At 52.2% G+C, this 18,404-nt stretch overlaps 1 protein-coding gene and 1 non-coding gene across 15 annotated transcripts in view; both read right to left on the bottom strand.

The window, feature by feature from the left end:
• The window catches only part of CACNA1C (calcium voltage-gated channel subunit alpha1 C), a 388,445-nt gene that overhangs the window by 236,564 nt on the left and 133,477 nt on the right, over window positions 1–18,404 (bottom strand). The gene's annotated exons all lie outside the window — the stretch shown is intronic.
• On the bottom strand, window positions 3,283–3,354 carry TRNAC-ACA (transfer RNA cysteine (anticodon ACA)). Its single transcript has one exon. It is a non-coding gene; the product is annotated as a tRNA-Cys (tRNA).

The following is an 18,404-nucleotide window of genomic DNA, read 5'->3' as shown; positions in this document are numbered from 1 at the left end:
GGCTTCCTGTATCCTGTCACTTGAAGCTGAAGACATTCCTAATTAACAGGAGCTCTAAGGTCTGAGCATGAGGAAGGCCTACAAGGACCTGGGCAACCCCGAGAGCTGAATCTCCCTGGAGGGGACCTGCTGGCCCTCTGCTTCACCCTTGTGTCTGGCAGGAAACGGGTGAGCACCCCTCTCCTGACAGCTCACTCACTGGGCACAGTTGGCTCCGACACCATACACGGGTAAGTGGCACACCTGCTTCTCGTCCTTCTGAACGCCTGCACAGCCATGGGGAAGACGTGGCCGTGCGACCTCCTCCTGGAGTCACCGCCCTGCCACAGGACTTCAGGTGGTAACTCAACTCTCGGTTTCCATGGAGCATCCAGTCTCATCTCACCCCTCATAAAGTTCTCCGGGCTCTCCTGGTGGAGGAGAACTCCAAGCACTAAGACCCACAAGCCAGGGATGCACTCGGGCCGGCCGGCGCTTCTGAGCTCACAGGACTGTCCTTCCTGCGAAGGGACAGGACAGGAGGAGGGGGAGGAAGCAGGAGGAACTGGATGATCCCAAAGCAGCCTCCAAAGAGAGCTATCACGCCAAGTCCACGAACTTCAGAAATGTTACTCTGGATTTCCTTCTCCATCATCTCCACCAGGAGTCTGGCTCCAGGGACAGAGGGCGAAGTCTCAGCCTGCAGAGTATGGGCTGAAAGGCTCTGGGCTGGTTTTCAAATAATAATCATTATCACATGATTAGGCAAGTCAACCTCGGTTCTGCTAAAGGAAGGCAGGAGGGTGGTGGAGAGGAGGGTGGGTGGGCAAGAAGGTAGGAAGGGAGAAGGAAGGAGAGCAGAGACCTGGGCTTTGACCTCCTCCCCTGGTGTCTGTGGCTCACTGGACTATTGACTTCAGAGTCACTGAAAGGACTCTGATTCATCTATACAACAGGATGCTTCTTGGCAATAAGAAGGAATGAGTGGCAGGTACGGGTGGTAACATGGAAGACTTGTGAAAGCATCTTGTGCAAGCATCTTGTGCACTGAAAGAAGCCAGACCCCAAAGGCTGCGTATTGAATGACCCATTTATATGATGTCCTGGGGAAAGCAAAACTATAGGAATGGAAACCAGCTCAGTGGTTGCCATGTGTTAGCATGGGGAAGGGTAGCTCTAAGGATGCTTTGGGGGTCAAGAGAAACATTTTCTATTTTGATTGCAATAGTGGTTTTACAATTACAGAATATGACAAGACTCATAGAGCTGAGGACTTCTGGCCAAGATGGGTTAATAAGGACCAGATCTACCCTCTTGCTATGAACACCCAAAACCAAAATAGCAAAAATGGTTGAAATGACAGTTTTCAAGATCCTGGACATCAACCAGCAAAGGAAGAGCCCTGAGAAATGGGAAACCAACCAGGTGGACCCTGCCACTGCCCATCTGCTGCCTTGTTAGTTTTCAGACCAGAACATACACAGGAGCCCACCTGGGTGTGGTCTGGCAGATGACTCAAAAGACGGAGCTGAGAGTCCAAGGAGACCGAAGCTGCTGGATCTCAAAGATGGAGCAGATAAGAAAGCGCCGCCCTGCAAGAGGGTCGCTTTGGATGATGGACGCATGTGAGTGAGGGAGCCACCTGGGCCTGAGGGAAGAACTGAACTCACTTGCTATTACTAGGAAACAAATCACCACAACCTCAGTGGTTAAACAGCCCACCCTTACTATCTCGCAGTGTCTGGGTCAGGAGCCCAGGCACAGTGTGGCCTGACCCTCTGTCCACTCCCACAGGCTGTACTCAAGGGGTTGACCTGGGTACAACATCATCTGGATAAGCATCTGTTCCTAACCTGAACTGATGGAGGGCAGGATCCATCTCCCATGGCTGCATGCAGCCTGGGTTCTAGAGGCCACCTGGCACCTAGGTCCTCTGGCATGGCCTCTAGCTTCTCCAGGCCCCTGGGGGGCCTTCCAGCTCCAAGCAGCTAAAGTCGGGTCTTACACACTGTAACCTGGTCATGCCATCTGCATCTCATCATCTTTCATGTGACACAGCCTGCTCACAGAAGAGGCCTCCCACTACCCTGTCATAGTTCATCAGTTAGAAACAAGCCTCAGGTCCCTCTCACCCTCAAGGAGGGGGCTATACAAAGATCCGAACAACAGAGGCAGGGGTCACCCTAGGCTCCTTCTGCCGCAGACCCCCTCAAGAGGACTATTAAGAAGAATAGCTCCCAGTACACACACAGAGCTGGGGATAATGCCTGCAAACCAGACTTTAAAATCTCATGACTCAGAGGGCAGGAGACCCAAGAGGTTGTGCCTCAGTCGTGGGCAGTATTCATCTTACACTAAATGCTGTACTGATTCTGTCTAAAAATTTTTAAAACAAGACAAAAAAGGATCAAACCGCTTCCAAGTAGCTTAACTGAGTCCCAGTATAAACTTCAAGAATATTTATATAACTATTTGAATTAATTGAATTCAAAAGAATTCAAAATTATCCAAGGTGAAATTTATAATGTCTTGTATCCAATGCAAGAGACCTGGTAAATACAACCTGTAGTGAGGAGAAAAATCATCTAAATGGACACAGAACCACACAGATGTTAGAATTAGCAGACAAGGATATTAACCCTGTAGTCATAACTGTATTCCATATGGTCAAAAATTTAAGAAGAGACATGAAAAACATTTCAAAGACCCAAAAAGTCCTTCTAGAGATGAAAACTACAATGCCTGAGATAAAAAATACGTTGGAGAGGATTAACATTAGATTATTCACGGCAAAAAAAAAAAAAAAAAAGTAAACTTGAAGACATAATAACAGAAACCATCCAAAATGAAAGACACATTAAAAAAAATAAAAGAGCATTGGTGAGCTGTGTGAAAATGTCAAGTAATTTAATACATGTATAATTAGAATTCCCAAAGGAGTAGGGAAGTGGGAGATATAGCAATTTATAGAATTAACAGCCAAAACTTTACCGAATTTAATTTTGAAAGCATAAACTCACAGATTCAAGAAGCTCAATGAATACCAAGCATAAGAAATTTGAAAAAAAATTTACACACCAAGACACATCATAATCGAATTGCTCAAAGCCAGTGATAAAGAGGAAACACTAAAAGTTGCCAGAGCAGAAAGACATAGTTTATCTGGAGAAACAAAGGCAAGGTTGATGGCAGATTTCTTGTTGGGAACAATGTAAGCAAGAGGGCAGTGGAACAACAGCTTTAAAACTCCTGAAAGAAGGCAAGAGTACTGGAGTGGGTTGCCATTTCCTTCTCCAGAGGATCTTCCCAACCCAGGGATCGAACCTGGGTCTCCCGCATTGTAGGCAGACGCTTTACCATCTGAGCCACCAGGGAAGTTCATAAAGTTCTATAATAAGTCAAAAAAGCTCTCAAAAATTAAGGTGAAAAAGCAAGACTTACTTCAGAAATAGGAAAACCAAAAGATTTCATATCCAGGATAGCTTCAGTACAAGAACTGTTAAAGGATGTCCTTAAAGCAGAAGGAAAATGATGCAAGATGGAAGGAAATGTGGATCTACATAAATAATTAAGAGCTCTAGAGATTGAGATGCAGTTTTCCCTCAAAGGACTGCATCAAAAAGATAATAACAGTGTATTATGAACAAACATTATAAACAATGTAAATGTTTATAACAAATGACAGCAGGAACACAAAGGCCATGAAGGAAGACATGTAAGGAGACCATTGTAAGGTTCCTATACTACATGTCAAGTCATATAATAACACTTGAAGGTAGGCTATGATGAATTAAGAACAAAAATAGTAAGCACTAAAGCAACTGCTAAAATGACAAGACTGAATTTTAACTAGTAAGTCAACAATAGAGATTAAATAGAATAAAATATATGAGTATTGTTTTTTCAAAAGAAAGCAGTTAAGAAAGACAAGAGAACAAAGAACACATGGAAACAATAGCAAGATGATAAACTTAAATCTAACATCACATGTTGATGATCACATTAAATAAAAATGATCTGAACACCCCAGTTAGAAGTCAGAGACCATCAGGCTAGATAAAAGAGCAAGACCCAACTATCTGCTGTTTATACAAGAAATTCATTTCAAATACAAAGACACACATGGGTTAAACATAAAAGTATGGGAAAAGATATACAACGCTAACATGAATTAAAAAAAAAAAGAAAAACTAGAGCAGCTATATTAATATCAGGAAATGCAGAGCTCGGAGCAAAAACTACACCACAGAGAAAGAAGGTTTTCTCATAACAACAAGGGGTCAGTTCTTCCAGGGCATGTAACAATCACACTGTTTACACACCTTTAACAGAGCCTCAAAATACACAAGGCAAAAAAATGCTTTTTCTAAAAAAGAAATTGACAAACTGATTCTAAAATTCATATGGAAATGCAAAAGACCTAGAATAATCCAAACAACTTTGATAAAAGAAGAAATAAGTTACCCTTTGGGTAACTAAGACACTTGACTTCAAGACTTATCATAAAGCTATAATAATCAAAACAGTGTTCTTGGTGTAAAGACAGACAAATGGGTCCATGGAAGAGAACAGAGGAGCCAGAAATAAATCCACACATAGATGGAAACTGATTTCCAACAAATATGAGAGACAAAATATTTTTGTCAGATGAGAGAGAACATATTTGCACAGCACATATCTAATCAAGAACTAATCAAGTCTCTGGGACAGGAGGCTCAGGGCTGGTGCACTGGGATGACCCTGAGGGATGGGATGGGGAGGGCGGCGGGAGGGGGGTTCAGAATGGGGAACACATGTACACCCATAGCTGATTCATGTCAGTGTATGGCAAAAACCACAACAATATTGTAAAGTAATTACCCTCCAATTAAAATAAATAATTTTTAAAAAAGAACTATTCTTTGGAACATACAAAGATCTCTCAATACAGTATTAGGAAAACAACTCAACTGCAAAATGGACAGAAGTTATGAACAGACTCTTCTCTGGTGAAGTGCTTGCAGATAAGCGCATGAGAAGTGCTCAACGTCATTAGCCGTTGCTGCTCAGTCATGTCCGACTCTCTGCGACCCTCTCCCCCAATGGAATGTAGCACTGGCGGCTTCCTTGTCCTTCACTATCTCCCAGAGTTTGCTCAAACTCATGTCCATTGAGTTGATGATAATGTCCAACCATCTCATCCCCTGTTGCTCCCTTGTCCTCCTGCTCTCAATCTTTCCCAGCATCAGGGACTTTTCCAACGAGTATACTATGCTGGGGTGTAGAGGTGGGAATGTCTTCATCCCCTTAGCCTGGTTACAGGGACCCCTATATTCCATGGGGCCCCTTCTCCTCCCAGCCTGACCTGGGAGAAAGGCTGCTACACAGCTGGATTGAGGCGGCCACCTTCCCACGGATAGCGTACAGAGAGCTGGCGGGTCTGTGAGCAGAAGGACCTGGTTTTCTGGGCTCCTGGATACAAGTTCCAGGACTGGGTGCAGGATCTGCAAACAGACGGAGGCAGCGGATCAAGGGTGGGTCTGGGACTGTGGGGGCTTTGGGTTGGTGTGGAACAGGTGCGGAGCCATTTGTGGGCTGGAGGAGAGGGTGGGGTCCTGGAGGAAGCTGGGGCAGACGGGTCCAGGGACAATCGTGCGGGTGTGAATCTTCTGGGAGGTCATAGCCCGCAAGACGTTCCCCTCTCAGGGTCATGATGAGGAGCCAGGGATGGACACAGACAGAGGGACAGCACTGTCCTGACACACAGACGGTGACACTAATAGGAAAAGGAGAGGAAAACTGTCTTTTCCAGGCGTCCGCTACTGCCACCTGCTAACTGGCAGGACCACGATTCCACACCAAAGGCACCGCAGCAACTAATTTCCAAGCAGATCAAAATAAATCAGAAAACAAAACCTTTCTGACAGCAGAGAAATGTGGCAACGTGTTAAGAGGTAATTACAGTCTTTCCCCTTGTTTCACTGTGTTTTTGCTGCCATGAGTGCAGGCGCTGAATTGCAGCCGTCACTCCAGGTCGAGTGGCATGAGCTGGCCGGCTGAAGGTACAGCACTGGGGCTGGGTGCACCAGTGAGCTGGCACCTGGGGACCCACCTTCTGATGGAGACCTCACGCTGGGGAGCCGCAGCGCAGCCCAGCCCAGAAGCCCCATGCTGGCCATCTATGGACTCTTCCCCACCTGTTGCTCCATTAGAGCGAATCGTGGCCTCTTGCTCCACCCATGGTCTGGGGCAGGGGAAGAACACAGCCTGGGAATCAGAGCCAGCTTGATCTCAGCTCCTAGTTCAGTGGCCGGGAAATGGACCAGAGCTCCCCGGCCTTTGTCTCCCTGTTTGAAAATGGGACACACAGGTGCCTACCTTATGCAGCTGTGGTGAGAACTGGAAATCATCACCACGCTGAGATATCACCTTCCACCTTTCAGAATGGCCACCACCAAAGGAACAAAAATAATGAATGTGGGGGAGGATGCTAAGAAATGGGAACACTTGTACATGGATGGTGGGAATGTATATTGGCAGAGCCACTGTAGAGAATAATTTAGAGATTCTTTAAAAAAACTAAAAATAGAGCTAATGTATGAACCAGCAATCCTACTCCTGGGTACATATCAGAATAAAATGAAAAAACAATAATTTAAAAAGATACATGCACCCCAATGTTCATAGAAGTATTATTTACAATAACAAAATATGGAAATGACCTAAGTGTCCTTCAACAGATGAATGAATAAAGAAGTGGTACATATATACACAACGGAATATTACTCAGCCATAAAAAGGAATGAAAATTTGTCATGGATGGACCTGGGTGCATAATATTTAGTAAAGTAAGTCAGACTGAGAAAAACAAATACTGTATGATATCACTTCTATGTAGAATCTAAAGAAACAAAGCAAATGAAGGAATATAACAAAACAGAAACAGACTCACAGATATAGAGAACAAACCTGTGGTTACCAAAAGGGAGAGGGAAGGGGGGAGGGACAAAATAGGGGTATGGGATTAAGAGATATAAACTACTTGCATAAAATTGAGGGGACTTCCCTGGCAGTCCAGACGTTAGGACTCCTCCCTTCCACTGTAGGGGTTGAGGGTTCGGTCCCTGGTCGGGAACTGAAGATCCCACATGCCACAGGTGTGGGAAAAAATAAAATATTATTTTATAATAATTTTAAATGGAGTACAATCTATAAAAATGTTGACTCCCTGTGTTACACACCTGAAGCTAAAATAATACTGTAAATCAGCTATACTTAAAAAAAAGAAAAGAAATTGTGCATGTGAGACACCTGCCCCTGGCAAGGGTCGTTGTGTCCATCCTTAAGCTCTGACAGTTTTCTCAAGTCTGCATTGAGCCCTCTGACCCCACCCTGATGAGGACACGGGAGGGGCTGGTGGCTGGCGGGAATGGGGTTCCTCTCAGGGGGGCAAAGGTGCCCCTGCCTTTTCCAGAGCCGCCACCTGTCACCTGGCGGGAACATCCACAGCTCGGGAGAATTGGAGGAGACGTCACAGATGAGCGGATGAAGCAAATGGGCTGAGGGGTGCCACCTCTAGATGGCTGCCGGGTATCCAGGTTAGAAACGGGCCAGACGGAGGACTTGCTTCTGCGGGGAGGAGGAGGAGCACACGGCCTTGGAGCATCCGCCTCTGCTCACTGGTCCAGCCCCGTCCAGGGCCAAGACACCTCCTGCTACCAGAAGCCTCTGTAAACCCATGTCCCCTACGCTGAGAGTCCATCAGCACCTGCCCTCCCAGTGCTGACTGGGGTCAAGGATGGAGCCTGCACACTCGGGATGCCCAGGCCCTGGTGCCCAGGGAGGCATCTCCTTGCCACCTGCCCACCCTGACCACCCAGATTCACCTTTAGTTTGGAAGCCCACCCCACTTCGAGCTTGTTCAAAAGGAGAGTCTGGAGCACCCCCAGGGCAGAGCAGGGCTCATTCCAGCCGGTGTCCCCGTCCCCACCAGTTCTACCTCCTGTTCCGTTCCCAGCCACTCAGAACCCGCCCAGCTCCAGCCGGGACCCAGAAGAACCACAGCGAGAGGGGCGTGGGGTTGTTCCATGAACATTCCCATCACAGAACCTCATCTGCTGCAGCCAAAGACGGCCCCGCATAATGATCACCAGCTTCGCTCTCACCCAGGGCTGGGGAACAATGTTCTCGGGATCCTCAGGCCCCGGGACAAGGCCCAGGGCTGGGGCAGGAAATCAGTTGAAGCAGCAAAGTGAATGGAGAGGCTGGGCTCCCTTTGGTCACTGGAAGGCGGGATTTTCTTTGATTAACTCTGAACAACACTAATATGTAATGATGATTATGATGATGATTGTTATCAGAAATTCCTGGGCTCTTTGCAGGGGCCAGGTTCTGTCCTAAGCTCCTAACACGCCTCAGCTCATACGACTTTTCCATCAACCCCCCGGAGGTGGAGCCATCGTCCCCAACCTGCCCAAGGACACATGACTAGGAGGTGGCAGGGCCGGCTTCCTAGGCAGGCAGGCTGGCCGTCTCCCAGGACACAGCCCCTCCCTGGGCCTTCCATCAGTGTCCACCTTTGCTGTCGCCTCCAGAGCTCAGCCCTCCCTCCCCTGCAGGTTTGCACCCTTGGTGCTGCCGGGGGTGTGTGTCTACCTGGCCCATGGGCACCCTAGGGAGCTCCACACACAGCCCTGCATGGTCTGAGCTTCCTCTGCTGAGGGATTTCAAGGAGTCTACCTTCTTCCTCTGGTTTTACTTCGATCTGACTCCCAGATAAAGAGCAAGGCCTTCCCCCAGAGAGAGAAAAATACCAAAGATATGCCCACGTGCCCAGGGGTCCCAGCTGATCCTGCTTCAGCCCCTCAAGGAGCTGCCTGGCTGCAAACAGAGCCAGCCTTCAGAGCCACAGCTTTCCCTACCACTTCTATCTCTTCCCATAATGTCATCACGGGCTCCTGGGTCCCCACTTTGAGCTACTGATGTTTAGATTGAGATGATCAAAAAGTCATCTGGGTAAATAACCCTTGGCAGTTAAGCTTCGAGTTAACAGGACAAGGTGCCGTGGAGACTTTCTCCTTCCAACAGGGACAGAATCATTGTCTACATAACACAAGCAATTTCTTGCCCAGTGTCAGTCTGACTTCTCTGTGAATCGATTCCTCTTCACTGTGGACTTATTTGATTCAGGTCCTGGGCCCCGTAGAACAGATAAATACTTTGTCATGATGGCTGTACCTCTGTTTCTGGGAAAGATAGAGGCCAAGACAGCAGCCATAGCCCCGGCCTTGCCATCTCTCAAGCATTGGACATGCACTATAATAACCACGTATCTGGAGAAACGAGAGGTCGACAGCCTCGGGGTGGACACTCCCTGTAAATCCAGCTGTACACGTTTCCGTAACGCCAGACTCTAGGGAGAATACCTGCTAGTGAATCCTTCCTCCGTGTTCTTGTGTGCATGTGTGTGCCAAATCACTTCAGTCGTGTCTGACTCTTTGCAATCCTATGGAATATAGCCTGTCAGGCTCCTCTGTCCATGGGATTTCCCAGGCAAGAATACTGGGGTAGGTTGCCATGTCCTCCTCCAGGGGATCTTCCTGACCCCAGGGATCAAACCCATATCTCTTACTTCTCCTGCATTGGCAGGTGGGTTCTTTACCACTAGCGCCATCTGGGAAGCCCCCTCTGTGTTCTAAAGAAAATGTTAAAGCACACATGTGAGTCCAGAGGAAAAGGCAATTGTGGGGTGGGGTCTGACATCCCCGGGGAGGCCAAGGATCTGCAGCATAGAGCAGGTAAGGCTGGAGCCACACGTGGGAAGGCCCAGTCTGCACCCCAAGCAGGCAGACCCATTGAAGGTTTCCTGATGAAAGACATGCCTGGGGATGCTGAAGGCCCTCAGTGGCCTTGTGGATGCCTCAGAGCCCCAGGAGGAGGCTCTGCCCGGGAGCTGCCTGGGGAGAACTTTTCCTTGCTCCTCCAGGGCTGGGCAGTGCACGGCCCATGCTCTAACCCGCCCCCCACCCCCAGCCCTCATATCAATGTCCCCAGGTGGACACGACGACTGTCCGCATTTGCAGATCAGGATACTGGGGAACTGGCCCCCAGCTACTGGGCGGCACCAGCAGCTCTGACCTCAGGGCCGGGCTCGAGGCCCAAAGCCTCACTGCCTCGAGGGGGAGCCTCTCTGGGGCCCCTCCCAAGGCCCAAGCTGTCTCCATGTCTGTTGTGTGCCAGAAGGAAAATACCAGCCCCAGGGCTGCGCCTTGGACTTAGACCCACAGACATTTTTCCATTCGGGACAGAACTGGGAATGAGAAGCAAGAGCAGAAGGAAACTTGCATTTCACCCAAACAGGCTCTGGAAGCACACACTGGATTCCACACACCACCTGCCCAGGCGCTTCCAGCCACTCAAGAGGTCAGACAGCGTCCAGTGAGATGCTGTGTCCTTGGGGGTCCTCGTCATCGTCCTGGAGAGCAGGCCCCAGGTCACCAGCCCTCGGGGCCTGGAGACCACTCTGTCCCTGTCATCCACACCCAGTTGGGGCCTGGCCAGGGAGGGGTGATTGCAGGAAGGTGATAAGGACTCCACGCGCCACCCCCTGACCAGGGCCACTCGGACCTCATGGCCTCAGGAGGGTGGACGTGGTTGGCCGTTAGCCGGAGGACACTGCTGATTCCCGGCTCGTGCTGGGCTGTGGGGCTGGTCTTCCACTAGGGATACTGTGTCATCACCTGTGGAGAGCTTGTGGTCTCATGGAGCCAGGCCGGCCCCACTTTCTCTCGCTGGAGACCTAAGCCATCTGGTCAGCCTCGATGTGTCCACCCTATTCTATAAAGCACAGGGCACACGGGGCTGTCCCATCCCCACCCCCAGAGAGCTGACATTTCAGAGAAAGGACATGTCGGGTGCTTGCAGAGTTCTGTTACGCTTTGTCTTACAAGCGTAAGATGTGCTCATCTTGGGGACAGAACAACCCAGAAGTGGGTACACTCTGTGAGCACCCCCTTCTCAGGAAGAGCTTCCAGAGTCGGCTACATGGGCTGGGCTGACATCACAAGGAGGCTTTTGCTCCCTGCGGACCCCCCACTCCCTGCTCTGCTCCCGGACTGAGGCCTGTGGACCGAGTCTCCCCAACTGTAGGCTTCTGGTTGGTTTGGCCAATGAAGAAGGAAAGGGAAGTGGGGGCCCTTCTTTCCAGGCCCACCTGATGAGGTCCTGATCCTGGGGTAGTCACGCCCCTGCACGGCCAGTTTCTAGCCCACGGTGACCCCAGGGCTCCGGGAACAGAACGTCCCCTTAAACCCAGGGGGTAACAGCCCCCTCTGTTGCCAGTCCCTGTGTAAACAGCCCCTCAATGTGGCCTTTTCAGCAGAATCATTGGTGTGGTTCCATCTGCCATGGTGATGCATGATCCTTAGAGCCGAAGAAGATTTACGGAGAAAGGAGTGCTTCGGGGGCTAGAGGTCGAGTCCGTGCCCCCAAGGGCAGTTGGGTCCACGCCCGTCCAAACAGGCAACCTTTTTCCCTTTTCAAATTCCCACAAGTTAGCCGGCTTCCACTGTCTGCAGGACTATGTGTGACCTTGGATCCAGAACCCAGGGCCCCCGATTCTCCACCCGCAACCTCAGTCGTGGGCTTCACTCTGTCAGCAGAGAGCAGACAGTGGCTTCTGCGAGCCGACCAGGTCTGTCTCCTCCAGCACGCATACGGAGAGGATTCAGGTAGGCTTGGCCCGAGCATCCCCTTTGGGCAGATGATAGATCAAGCACTAAGCCTGTTCCTGCTCTGGGATCCGTACTCTTTCCTGGCCTCATGGACCGCCTTTTGCATATTCAAGTCCCCGCTCAGAGCTCACCCTCCCAAGTAGATGTGGAGGCTCCTTGTAACTGACAGTGTTTTGACCAAGTGTGAGTATTTAATCCTCTGCCCATGATGACCCCTCCCCAGGAGGCTGGGGTGGGATGGGGTGCAGAGTGGGGAGCCCCAGGCCCCCGGCCCCACAAGGAGACAGCCTCGTCCCACTTGGACACTCAGCCCTCCCAGAGCTTCAGCGCCTCCTGGTCCACTCGCGGAAGGAACGCCGGCCCGGGCAATAGAACCAAGGTTAACTGGGATGGAGAGAACCTCTCGTTCTTCCGCCGCCTGTTCCGGGACTCAAGCATCCTCAGCAGATGGCGTTTCCAGCCCCGTCTCCCTGGGAAACCTACCCCAGCGCCTAGCAACCTCCAGCCTAACGCCCGCCCAGATGCTCCTGCTCTGGGCGCCCAAGTCCCCCCTCCAGACGCGGCTCTTCCTGGAGGAGGCCTTGCAGGGACCCGCACAGGCCCCAGCAGCCCCCCAAGAGCCCCCAGCCTCCCACTGACAGTACAGATCTGGGCCCTCGCTGACACGTCCACAGACCCCCAACTTGCCAGGAGTATTTCCTCTCAGCCACCTCCAAACTTCCCTTTCTTAAAAAGAAACAATTGTCTGAAGCCCAGGGAATGAATCCATGAAATCCCCTAGAACAAAAGCAGCTGGCCTGACCCCGGGTAGTCGATCAACAAACGAGGTGGAGTGGTGCCTCCTCTGCCCCTGGCACTCTGATCCTGCCAGGGACCCTGGTCTCTGGGCTCCTTGCCCACTCCTGCCAGACCCTGCAAGCCTGGGCTGTCCCCGGTGGGACCCAGTGGTCACCCCCACGGTCCTCTCTCTTTCAGGACCACCTGATGCACAGTTTCCAAAGCAAGTCAGGCCCGACGTCAATTGAAAACGAAGTGACCTCTTGCAAAAGGCATGGCTGTTCAGTGTGATTCTGGGAGAGAATCAAAGCCCTAAAAATCTGTGTCTTGGATGACCACGGGGAAAAAATCCCCGTTCCCCCTCTCTGCACTTTACGTGCAATCGATCCTGAGCAGAGTCAGATGTTTGGCGGGAGCCCCGGGAACAAAAGAACAGTCGGAGACACAGGCTGGAGGCCGGCCAGGCGGCAAGATTTCCCAAGAACCTCGGAGGGGCCCCTCCCAGCTTCGGGGAAGGGAGGAAGGAATTCAGCCTGGCCCCTCCCCTGCCACCCGGCTCAACCCCTTCTTGGGAGCAGATCCCATCCGAGATGAAAGATGAATTTGCTCCATCCTCAGGGGCCCCATAGAGTTGGGACTGAGAAGGCCTCAGGTCTTTTCTTGGAGCCTCAGTTTTCCGCTTGTAAAAAGGGTGTGAAACCGCCTCTCCCACCAGCTGTCCAGAGGGATCCAGGGCACAGTGGACAGTGTATCCAGCCAGGGCCCAGCTGCTTCCTCTTGGCCCAGACCTGCCCACATCTGGTCCTGAAAAGGCACTGAGATCAGCTGGGCTCCTAGCTGTGTGACCCCGGGCAAGTCATTTAGCCTCTCTGGTCCTCATTCTGTTCACATTTAAAATGGGGACAAGGACTGTGTGTACCTGACGGGTGTGCCAGAGGAATTAAAGGAAGGTCTCCCCTCTTGGACAAGCATTTCTTGGGCACCTACCGGGGGCCCAGGTGCCACAGTGGTTTAGACACCCCAGTGGAGCACAGAGTGGCTCCCACCCCACTCATTTTCTCAGGGGGATTTCACACTAGGCAGTAAAAACCCACACAGAGTTGTAGCAACGGAGTTTTGAGGAGGAAAGGAAAGGAGCGTCCCAACACGTGATAAAGTTCAATAAACAGCCGATGCTCTTCTTTTGCTGTCAGAAACTGGGTGGTGGAGTTCATTATCCTTTGGTTTACAGGGGAGTGAGAGAAACCAATCCAGAACAGCTGAGCACAGGTGCCTGGGTTGTGGGGGTTTCGAACTCAGGCCCGCCAGCCCCAGAGACCTGCCCTTTCCCCTGAGCCCATAGCCCATGCATGTGGCACTGAGTGGGACCCCCCTCACCAGACCCTCATGGCCTCCTGAGACCCCTCTAAAACTCCTTTCCAAATACAGGGAGATGGAGGCCAAGGTTATCCCCTCCCACCAGGCTGGTCTGTGTGCACCATGCCAGGAAACCGCTGTGCCTTCCTGGCTCCTGGGGCCAGAAAGGGAGCAGCTGCTCAAACACATCACGCCAGCCAGTCCAGGCCTGCTGACCCAGTGGGTCCCGCTGACCCAGTGGGTTCCACTGTCTACATTTCAGGTGAGCCCCTGGCACAGGAGCGGCCCCAAAAGGAGCAGGGCAGTCGGTGTTCGAGGACTCTGGCAGCCCAGGATGCACGCACACGGCCTTGTTCCTTTCAGGGCACGGCCGGGCACTTGGAGCCCCATGTGGGTAAGGCAGCCACATGCCCCCGACGCCCATTCTCCCAGCAGAGCCTCCTAAGCCAAGTCCTGGAGCACAGTCTGGAGGCAGAGGGAGGGAAAGAGTGAGGCAGCGCGGGGAAACGAGGGCTCGGGGGCCGGGAGAACGCACTCTGCCTAATGACAGGCATGTGGCTGTCTGCGTGCAGCCCGTGCTCCCGGGGCTCTTGGTAGTGGGAAGGAGCTCTTCCTCTGTGTCCACGGAGCCTGAGGACAAGGCGCGCATTTCATCAGACGGCGGAGCCTCAGTGTGGGTGTTCCGACGTCAGTACTGCGTGGAGGGGGCAGGGATGCGGAGATAAACAACACAGATCCTTCACAGATCCACCACGAACCAGAGGACCACAGAGAAATGCACAACGCCCAAGCTGGACGCCCGTCTGCACCCCTTCCGTGGGAGATGAGGTCCAGGGTGCCTGGAGTCTCCTCTTCCCAGGCCCGTCCTCTGCCCCTCAGGGTGGTGCTCCTGAGTCTCTCACAGAGAAAGGGTGCTGGGGGAAGCACCGCCTCCCCTGCGGCAGCTGCAGGAATGGGCCCCGAGGTGCCCCCTGCAGCCACAGAAGACATAGGCTGAGTCCCTGCGGAGAAGGGACAGAATATATCCTCAGCTCTGCTGACCTCCGTCTCCCTGACAGGCAGCAAGGGAGCCGAGGGGGAGACACGGCACAAGACAGAGGGGCTCCTCCTGCCTTGGCTGGGATGGACATTAAGCACCTATGGGCTCAGAGAGGCCAGGCCTGGGTGTGCACAGGAAACAGGAGCGGAATGGCACCTGCAAGTTCTGAACCACCGGCCCAGGTGCGGGCCGGGGTGTCTCACCAAGAGAGGCAGGCGTCCAGGGTCAGTGATCCCCAGGACTCAGGACCCTCTGCCTGCTTCCAGAGGGCCAAGGGCCTCTAGCACGTCTGCTGGGACACTGATCCTCAAACTCACTGTCCCTGTTGCTTAGTTTACAGGTGATCTGAGGGTAGGAATGACCTCAGTTCATCAGTCAGGCAGGCTGGAGCTGATCTTGAAGGAGAAATCCAGGGGCTCAAGTCATGATCAAGAAAAAGGCCGCTGGGACAGTCAGAGGACAGGGGTTTGCAAAGAATTAAAGGGATGAATGTGGGCTTGGGCAGAACAGAGGAAATGGCTCGGGGCAGGGCGGGGCGACTGGCAGACGGGGAACACTTCGGTCAGAGCAAAGCCAATAAGGCACCAGACTTTTAAGACAGTTATTTCTTGAGGAAGCACTGGCTGCCAAGGAATCAATGTCCCATCCGCTGGGATAGTTGGGTTGCCAAGAGGGCTGGGTGACCTCGGGCTGCCAGTCACCCTCCAGATGGCCCTGGCAATGAAAGCACGTGTGGAGGAGGGGCAGGGACAGGAGGGACCGGGCGCACGTGGCCGACTCTGGGCCAGCGTTTGGGAAGAGGCACTGCTTGGCGAGGCTGCAGGGTTAAGCGATTCGCCCCAGGCCGCTTCTGGCTCTGGTGGTTCACGTGACCCCCCCACCCCCACCCTGGGCGCTGGGCTCCCGTGTCTGTGAGCAGAGAGTGCTGGACAGGATGCACTGTCAGTCCAGACGTTCCACAGTCCTAATCAGGGGCTCTGACCTGCCAACTCCGTCTCCCCGGATGACCGCAGTCACCTGAAGCCAGGCCCAGGGGAGCAGCAGGGCCAGAGGACAAGTCTGGGAAAATCGGAGCCTGGATCCTCTCCCGAAGGCTCTCTGGAGCCCCTGCAGAGGCAGCCTCCACTTCAGAGACACCGATCCCTGGCTCTGACATCTAATCCTGGCAGACCCTCGGCCTCCTGCACTCTTTGAGTTGGAAGGGAGGCTTTGAGCACTGTCCCCTGCTGCCCATGAGGGAGCCCCAGGGTAGAGTGGACGCCTCTCGGGTTTAAGCCCAGGGCTCGAGGCTGGTCTGAGCTCCCCTCTCTTTTGTCATCTGATCGGGGCAGGACTCCAGAGCTACAACTGGGTGTTTCTTCTCCTCCTCCGCCCTCCTAGGTCATTTTCTGCTCTCCCTGCTTCAGATTGACCCTCTTCCCAACTCCACATCTCTGTTTGGATGTCTTCACTGGCACCTGGTCCAAACCCCACCTAAATTCCCCGTGGCCTCCAGCCCTCTCCTGCCCACTCAGGTACCTGCCTCCCAGCTGTTCAGGCTACGCAGACCTAATATCCACCTATGTCAGTAAGTGGCTTCTGCTGAGCTTCTGAACACTGGCCCACCCGCACCCCGTCCTGGGATGCCCCTGGGTCTCCTCTACTACCCGATGGATGCGCTCTGACTGACACCACATCTGATCTGCTAGGATGGCATTGGAGCCACCCACCTGCCACCGACACTCCTGCCCCCGCCCTAGAGCTCAACCTATGTCCACAGACGCCCACCCCTCAGGACCAGCGATGCGGGTGTTGCTATGGTAACTGCAGGTTCAAGTCTTCACCCCAGCAGGTCACTGTCCTGAGCTCCCCCAGGGGGGAGCAGACTGGGGGACTTGGAAGCGCAGCAGGCGAAGTGGAAGGGTGTCAAGCTCTGTGCCAGAACAGCAGCTGGCTGTGACATGTAGCCCATGCCCGAGTTATGGCTTCTGGACTCAAAGAAAGGCCGCGGGAAGTGACTGGGAGGCCCAACTGCTGGTCACGTCCATGGAGCCTCAAGGCGGAGGGCAGGGTGGGGGACTCCACCCTTGTCTCAGAGTGGCTGACCACCCGCTTAAGCATTCACACTGGTGACTGCCATGCTGCACGGACTCCAGGACTGGCCTGTGGCCCCTGGACACAAGTAGGTCACGTCCCGTGCGGGGCTGGGCTGTCCACACCCCTGCCCCAGGCTGTGTCAGCCACACGCTGCCCCATCCAGCACAGGCGCCCAGCACAGTGGGGTCAGCGCTTCCCTCTGGGAAGGGTGAGGTTGCTAGGCCAGTACCACTGAGGACCGAAGGATGCCATCTTTCCTGGACATAGTGTGTGTCCTGGGGAAGGAGGACCCTCTGAGCCTGACTGTAAGAAAACCTGAGGAAGCTGGAATTAAACTTACAGTGCCGTTACTTAGGATATTTCCACCAATTTTTTAAAAAAGCCCTAAATTGAACAATTGTTAATGATACAAATTTTAATGAGTACAATTCTTGCTCTAATTATATAAAGTCACACACTTGGACCTGAGGCAACTCTTAACCCAACACTGCCAGGCCCCCAATCGTCTCCTCCCGCCTGGAGACTCTGGAAAATTCCATCCGGCTCTCACCCAGCTCTTCAGAGCAACTTCTGGGCCTTAGCCACGAAATCCTAAGGTTTGGGGGTATTCTTTTAGGACAAAGGTATTAATTTTCCTCGTTAGTGTCTTTAATTCGCTCAGAGCCATCTCAAGGACCCAGTTCGTATCCGAATGAAGAAGTGGCTTCCGGCTGGTCTCAGAGGTCAATTTAAGGACAGTCACGAGCTCTGTTACATGGAAATGGTCATGTTGACAGAAAGTTGCTCTCATGTCAATATTTACGGATTATCCTATTATCAATCAAAGTTGTTTCTTGCAGAATTCTGATCTAAGGATTACAAATATAGTACGAAAATAAACAGGGCTTCCCTGGTGGCTCAGTGGTAAAGAACTCGCCTGTAAATGCAGGAGATGCGAGTTTGATCCCTGGGTTGGGAAGGTTCCCTGGAGAAGGAAATGGCAACCCACTCCAGTATTCTTGCCTGGGAAGCCCCATCACAGAGGAGCCTGGTGGGCTACAGTCCACAGGTCTCAAAGAGTCAGATAGGACTTAGCAATTGAACAACAACACAAACTCTAGGGAGTGTGAGGAAAACTTGGTGGGCTCCTCAGAACAAATGATGGGGGCCCCCCCTGGGGGAGGGGTGTTAGTCTGCCGTCAGGTAGGAGTCCCAGCACTTGCAGCTTTAAGAGATTCCCAGGTAATTTTCAACATTATTGGTTTAAGACCACATTTCGAAAACAGCTGCTTGAAAGATACCTTTTGGCATTTTTGTGGCCCCTAAAAATTTTTTCCCCTTCATATGGAAAAGAAGAAACAAGAAAGTAAAAGAGATACTGAGCTATCTGATTCCCCCAGGCCCACAAAGAACAGTACCAGGTAGAAGCCATCATTAGCCGTTGGCAATCACACTCAGGCACTAGTGTAAAGCCATCTTCTCCACAG

This window comes from Odocoileus virginianus, chromosome 23 (assembly GCF_023699985.2).
Source record: "Odocoileus virginianus isolate 20LAN1187 ecotype Illinois chromosome 23, Ovbor_1.2, whole genome shotgun sequence".
Classification (NCBI taxonomy): Eukaryota; Metazoa; Chordata; class Mammalia; order Artiodactyla; family Cervidae; genus Odocoileus; species Odocoileus virginianus.
The sequence above is the reverse complement of the archived record's forward strand: the minus strand, read 5'-3'. Positions and strand labels throughout refer to the sequence as shown.